The sequence below is a fragment of the Chenopodium album genome, chromosome 15 (assembly GCF_948465745.1).
Source record: "Chenopodium album chromosome 15, dcCheAlbu1.1, whole genome shotgun sequence".
Taxonomy (NCBI): domain Eukaryota; kingdom Viridiplantae; phylum Streptophyta; class Magnoliopsida; order Caryophyllales; family Amaranthaceae; genus Chenopodium; species Chenopodium album.
This window is the reverse complement of record NC_137848.1, coordinates 24872586-24880240: the sequence shown is the minus strand read 5'-3', so window position 1 is coordinate 24880240 and position 7655 is coordinate 24872586. Positions and strand designations below refer to the sequence as shown.

General features: G+C 34.4%; 1 long non-coding RNA gene across 1 annotated transcript; it reads right to left on the bottom strand.

The window, feature by feature from the left end:
- Positions 1-1219: 1219 nt before the first annotated feature.
- On the bottom strand, positions 1220-5358 carry LOC145582099 (uncharacterized). The gene is made up of 3 exons (XR_014099759.1): positions 5269-5358; positions 4252-4380; positions 1220-1521 (listed from the first exon to the last, which is right to left on the bottom strand). It is a non-coding gene; the product is annotated as an uncharacterized LOC145582099 (long non-coding RNA).
- Between the last annotated feature and the right edge of the window lie 2297 nt (positions 5359-7655).

Below are 7655 nucleotides of genomic sequence, written 5' to 3'. Positions count from 1 at the left end.
CCATTGAGGTTCGGGTCCTTGTTTGATAGGGAGGTAGGGACAGTTCAAATATGGCTGAATCTCTCCTCTCCTAACATGTAAGTCATAAATTTTCCTAGCATGATAATCATAACTAAGCAAAAATTATTTCCCGAAGGAGAAGCATTCAATACATTAGCTATGGAATCAATTTTAGCATGCAAACTAGGCAAATCAAATTGGTAAGTAAAAGAAGAAGAAGTGATCATAGGAGTACCTCCCCGAGATATCGAGGGCAAATCAAGAGAGAGAGTATGAACTGAGCATGCGGAGAGAGGTGAAGGTCGGGTGGAGGAGTCCTCTTGAGAGATGGGTGGATAGGCCACTTGTTAGGCCGCCAAGCGAGGGATGTATCCAAGTACCGAGCGGTAGCCTCCGAATAAGGGATCGGGAACCAATCGGTTGTTCTTGAAACTTTCCAAATACACATATCCTCTTTAGTTGTCCGCTCCAAAAAAATTTTGATTGATCAAAGCATAAATGTTGAGGAGATAGGACAGAGACTTCTCTCGGCGATCTCGGATGGGCTCAAGGGACAAGATAATTTTCTCATACTTCTTGTTTAGAGAAAGAACGATGTTGGTGATCAATCCTCCCAATTGAATGCTCCCGAAGAGAAAGACACCATCACAAATGTCTATAAAACGATCTGGAAAGTGAATCCAAAAGTCGATGACCTCGACATCCCCAAATGGTTGTTCCGCCAACCATATCCAACTTACACTACTACAAAAAGCGTGTTTTTTGGTCGCTTTTTAGGCCTTTTTTCGACATTAAAAAGCGTCGCAAAAATATTTCTCGACGCTGCTAAAAAGTGTCGAGGATTTGTGAGTCGAGAATTTTGAGGGACACAAAAAAGCGTCAAGAATATCGACGCTTTTATGTGTCCTAACTAATACACGAAGTGTCGGAAAATACTTATTTCGCGCATTATCCCAAATTTGTGTAGTTTTTTAGCGACGCTTTTACATGTCCACATACTCAAATTTAGTGACGCTTTTTGTTCTCTTGAGTTTATTCGTGTCAGCCTATGGTATGTCGGGAAACTCTTGAAATATGAAAATGTGCAAAATATGTAGACACTAAAAAGCGTCTAGAATTTTTTTTAAGCTTTTTTTTTTTCTCTTTTTTTTTTCCTTTTATTAAATTATTACCATCATACATATATCATAGTTATTTAAATTTATCATAAATTAAATTAATAACATTAAAATTAAATAAACAAATATTCAATATAACTAGATAAAAAAAAACAATAATTAATCAATAATAATAAGAGTACGTAGTTAATTACCAAATTTATAAAAGAAAGCATCAACACAATTAATAATAATAAAAAAAATTCGCATATTATAGTAGCTTGTCCCTAAATAAATACATCACTAATATAAGACTAAAAACTAAAATAGATAGATGATGGCCTTATAGACGATATAGTTGCTTGTTTTGATGCTCAAGTGTCCCGGCCTATTCTCTTGTTGCACCTACATTGCCTTTTCCAATCTTAAAAAAAAAAAAATTCAAAGTACAAATTAGTACATTACACAATATACCAACACAGCAAGTTAAGACAGATTTAGTTCATAGTTTCAGACTTCAAGAACAGATGAGATCAAATATCACAGCCAGGTTTCCATCATAGCAAAAAAGTCATGCTACCATAAAATTTTTCAACTTGAAGCAGACAAGTACCTAAATAAAACAATGCCCCATTTGTAGCGTTAGCATATTGAACGGGCGCAAGTAATAAATTCAAATACATCCTCTGATAAAAACATATTACTTAGGACCATACGCTTGAGCAAATGCGAAGAGTTGTAGACAATAGAATTTTAAGTATCAACTTAACATTTATTATAATTATATAATGAAACATGGTCAAACAACAATGAAAAGACCAATGTCTTTAAACCAGAACATACACATGCTGAGAAAACTATAACTTTCAGAGCATATTAAGAACTAGTCCAAAATAGAAACTAATAAAAGTCTTTGTATCAACCAAGTATAATGAAGCACCATAATTATACCATGATAAATATCAAATTAAAGCATAAGATAAAACAATTTAAATGAGGTTCAACAAGTATATAAGTAAAGATAAACAACGACAAAGCTAATAAAAAGGATAATTGATGCTTATACACACACACACAAGCTCTGAATTTCACACACACACAAGCTCTGAATTTCACACACACACATACACACAAGCATTCTGAATTTCAGCTCTGATTTTAAATCTGATTTTCAATTCTATAGTTCAGATCTGAAATTCAGCTCTGAATTCAGTTCTGAAATTCAACTCTGAATTTAGTCATGAAACTCGGCTCATAATTCAGTCATGAAATTCAGCTCTAAATTCTGTTCTTGCTAGGACAAATATAGGGCAACTAGGATATGGGGAAATAAAGGAATCGAAGAATAAGGTAAAAAGAAACAGAAAAATATAAAAAAGAAGAATTCTGAATATATGTGATGAAAGTCTAGAAGAAGACATCACATGATATGCATGAACAGCTAGAAATGAGCTACAGACAAGACACAAGATGCAATTAAAGTACTATTTAAAATTAAACAAAAATTGCAAGCAAGATAAACAGGAAGTTGAAAATGCACAGAAAAATAAACCGAACCACATTTCACTCTGCGAAAAGTGAGATATTATTTCCACTAGAAAACTGAGTCCAACAGATGACATAGCAACATCAGAACAATTCAGGCATACATTAAATTTTACCTATAGCACACAAAAGGCCTTACAAGGAACCGTCATATTTTTCCTTTGATGCAATCATAAACTTACATACTAGGATAATAATAAACAAGTTAAGACTCCGAGTTCTGTTTTCAAAGGTAATAGCCTAATGCAACCATATTTTTCCTTTGATGCATTCAGAAACTTACATATCATATATTAATAAATATGATAACTTCTTAATTAATAGCCATAAGCTCCATACAAAGCATGTCTGTAATAGGACATGCTAGAATTGGCGCTACTATGTTTCATCTAGGTGATCAAACTGTGAAACAAACAAAAGATTTTGCTCAATTATATTGACTTTGAAACGAACTTGAAGAAAGCTAAAACAGGGTAACAATATATAAACACTACATAACTTGTACAACATAGACACAAGAGTGAAGAAGTGGAGGTAATTCCATTGACTTGTAATGTAGAGAAAATTCACAGATAAATATATGTAATGGAAGACATTAGCCTATGACTCAATACTCGAACTCCCCTACTTCAAATCAACTACCCATTTCAAAATATTCTACACGACTACATGCATGACATGTCATTTTGGGCTAAAAACATGCAAGTACTTTTATATGACAGCCAAATTTTGACACTGTGACATGTTAAACACTTGTGGCATGCGAATTTTGATAAAACATAGGCTTCCGGAATCAATTTGATGAAAAGAGTACAATTAAGTCATTAATATACCTTCTTAGGGTTCCCCAAAAAACGGCCTTATTCTTGTTAGCAGAAGAGTAAGAATATCCTGTAGTTGAGCCTGACTTCCTACCGAAAAGACCATTTAGATTTGGACTTATAATGTCATAAATCTGAATTAGAATAGCTACAATACTGAGGCAACCAATATATTCAGCCACATTTATTACATAACACCAATGACGGAAGAAGCATAAATCAGACAATTAAGTACCAGAATGTACTCCGTATTTTAGTAGTAAGGTGACTAAGGTCTAATCGGCATTTCAAATAAAAAGTCATAAGTATTCTCAAATAACTGTCAGACATAACACGACATTACCAAGAACATAACAAGGTCACTAATCACAGAAAAGAATTTAGTAAACGATACATGACCATTACAATAGACATATTACATGATCATGATTCACCACAACATTGACAGAAACTTGAAGACCATAATACAATACAACAAAGTTTATATAATGTGTAACTAAATATCACATGTAAGTACCATGATGTGTGTACTAAAGCAACATACAAGTACAAGTTCACTAAAGCATCATCGTACTTGAATATGATAAGAGCAATAAATCATTGCCCAAGTCCATACTAAAAATCGTCTAACTGAAGCTAAAAATCTAAGTAAATTAAAAATATGAAACCCCCTCGAAAACCATACAAATATAACATAAGCCACATATACCCTTGGATAACCAAGTTATAATCTAGACAAAAACACTGATAAAGCCGGGGGATTTGTATTGTGGTAAAAGAATCCAGACCTGTGGTGTTTATAATTTGTGGTGTCTGGCTGCAAAGTCTTCTCGGGAAGCAATAGCAAGGTTTCATGGAGGCAATCATCAAATCAACCTTCTGTCACAACTGGCTCTCTCAGACCCTTGCGTCAGTTTCTACAGGTAATTTAGTTTATTTATTCCAGAGTCCTGAGTGAAAATTAGAGTGCGTATATTACAATGATTCTAACGTACTCCATTACTAGAAAAGAGCTAGTCCCTCATGTATGTGCTTTTTATATTCGTAGTAGAGCTTATGAGGATATGATAACACAAAATCAACTAGACTGAATTAGACATACTCAGCTCAAGTTGAATCTGACATGTAAACATATCCACCATTAATTATCCACTCACCCCTAACTATATATCCTTCCCAAAGAAGATAGGTTAGAAGGTCATATCCACCATTAATTATCCACACATCCCTAACTATATATACCTCCCTAAGAAGTAAGAACCTGACTACCACCACTACACTAACCCCCTTTCAAGCTAGCTAACCATCAATTTTCCAAAAAACTCAAAACAATCATCAAAACAGGAAAATGCCATTCACAAGCAAAGACATAAAATTCAAATTAAAGCTAGTAACATTAATACAAAAAATCCCAAACTAAAACCCTAGAAAATGCCATAAAATTCATAACAAAAACCCATAAAAAAACTACAAAAAAACCGGAAAACCATAACTTTTAAAATAAACTCACGAAAAAAACATAAAAAGAAATTAATTTATCTAATTAAGGGCAAAAAATTATCTTGCAATAAGAGACTGGTTCTTGTTCTACTCCAATTCAAAATCGAAGACATGCAAAGAATGATACCAAATTTTAACGAAATTTTAGGAATTGTGAGATATTAGGGTAAGCTAAAAACGATCGATATATAAATTTTAACAAAATTGAAAGCAAATTAAAGATCAATTGCTTGAAATTTATGAAAGTTACAAGCAAATCCCCCCAAATTTTGTTGAAATTGAATGAGAAACACTCTGAAACTTACCAAATTGAAGCGCTGATGAACGGATCGGAGTTGAGTGCAGTACAGTATTGAGGAGAGCAGGGAATAGTTGAATAGGGCGGTTCAATGATTGGGGTTATTTTTTTTATATTTTTTTTAAAGAATTAGGGGGTATTATTTTAATACAACCCGCTATTTTTCAAAATTTCAAAATTGCAGGCAACAAAAATCACGTGTATGGCATGTGATTTTCTCGACGCTTAAGTGTCGAGTAAAATCTTCGACCTGGAAAAGCGTCGCGAAAACACAGAACCAAAAATTGTACATTGACGCCACAACCATGGCGTCGAGGCAAAAGCGTCTAAAAAACACGGTTTTTGTAGTAGTGTTAACTCCTCTCTAGAGATGGAGCCGATAAATTCCTTTGAAAATAAAGCATAGGTAAGCAACCCATTGAAATACCTCAAAGCCGAATGAATAATTGAAGCCTCTTTCAAATATTGAGGCCGATAAGTTCCTTCCATCGATATATGTCTCCACCACCGAGTTTCCTTATACTCATGATCTTGTTGTAAGTCCTCGAAGGCTTGGTACATGTAGTTGGTTTCTTCGAATGGTGCAGGGAACTTGAATATTTTATTTAGGAAAAAAAGCGGAATTGAATGGTCATTATTGAACACAGGGAATGTTAGGGTCTGAGCGAGTTCACCACCTTCTTCCTCCTCATGCACTTTAAGAGAAGAAAGGAATTCAAAGGTAAAATGGGTATATGTTGGTGCACTAAGACCTATGAAGTCTTCAAATCCTAAATTTCGAGCCAACCGCCTTACATTTTAATCGATCCCTAACTTCAATTCGTTGTTGTTGATGGATCATAGAATCTCGTTGAAAGGAACTTCCGAGAAGAGAGATGAATGAAGTTCTCCCAATGTTCATGCTTTGTGAACTCTATGCCGTATGTCTCTCTCACATTAGAAGAGGGTGGCATAACCTCCCGAGTAGTAGAGCCACAAGCCCTCTTGGGTCGGCGCAGCGGTGCCATCTACAACAGAAGAAAACCAAAGCTAGGTTCAAAAACATGAAAGGAATGGTGCTCAAAGATGTTGCATAGAAAAAGTTAATGAATCCAACAACCAAAATTGAAAATGGAATGAGGAAGTTGATACACAACAAGTATAAAGCACATTCAATCAACAATATTGGCAAGAATTCATGAACCATCAAGAATTAACAAGGAGCAACAATATTCCAAACAAGCATCCTTAAGGATGATGACCAACAATGATGGTATCAAAATTGTATTTCAATCAAGAAAAACCATGGCAACATAAGTTCATATATGCATCAATAATCATCATCAATACAAAATTTTGGTTCATGAGGTAAGCAAAGTAAAGACACCATTAGAGCATGAACCAAGACATTCAAATCTAACATGACAATTCAAGGTGAGAAGTTTATCATAAAAATCAAGAGAAATAAAGAAATCATACCTTGAATAAGTGGAAAATTTAAATGAAATGGAGCAAAGTGCACAACTATAAGCTTTCAATCCCAATTTGCAAGTTTCAAAACCCTAATCAATGATACCCAAAATCCTAACTTTCCGAGAGAGAAAATCAATTGTAAAGCATAAAATTGGGAATTTAAAGTGATTATCAACTTATTAAAATGAACAATGATGATTTTAAAATGAAATATAGTAGCAAAAATAATGAAATTGCTTTAGCACAACAATAGAGGATAAAATAGAATAGAAGAAGAATGAGAGAGAAATGAGAGGGGTGCGCTTACGAATGTGCGCAGCAAGACTTGCGCGCTCGTACATACTTCTTCGTACGCTCAACAGTGGGCGCAACAAAATATGCTTATGATGAACATGAACAATGGCAGTTTCTAATCCCATTGACAGTGGGTTCAACATCCAATTTTCATGAACCCACCATATTGGACTCATCAAAACTCAATTCTTACTCATGACTTCAAATAAGCACATAAATACTTCATCTTCAATATTGGTGCCAAGAATGTTGGCAATCTAACTACCATTATATCAAAACTACCTAAAATAACAACAAAGAAAGAAAATTAATTTGACCATAAGCATCAAAGAAGAAAAATAAAATCAAAGGAAAAATGAAAAAATTGTTTAAAATTCGGGTTGCCTCCCGAGAAGCGCTTGTTTAACGTTATTAGCTTGACGTTCTCCACCCTTTCTCAAGGTGGATCATAAAGAGTCATCTTATGAATGAGGCTGACAAAAACACCATCGTAATAGGGCTTGAGTTTATGGCCATTGACGTTGAATGATCTTGAGGAATTCAAAGGAGCGATTTCAACAACACCATTAGAGAAAACTTCTTGAACTATGAAAGGATCGCTCCAACGAGACATACGCTTTTCGGGAAATAACCTCATCCTTGAATTAT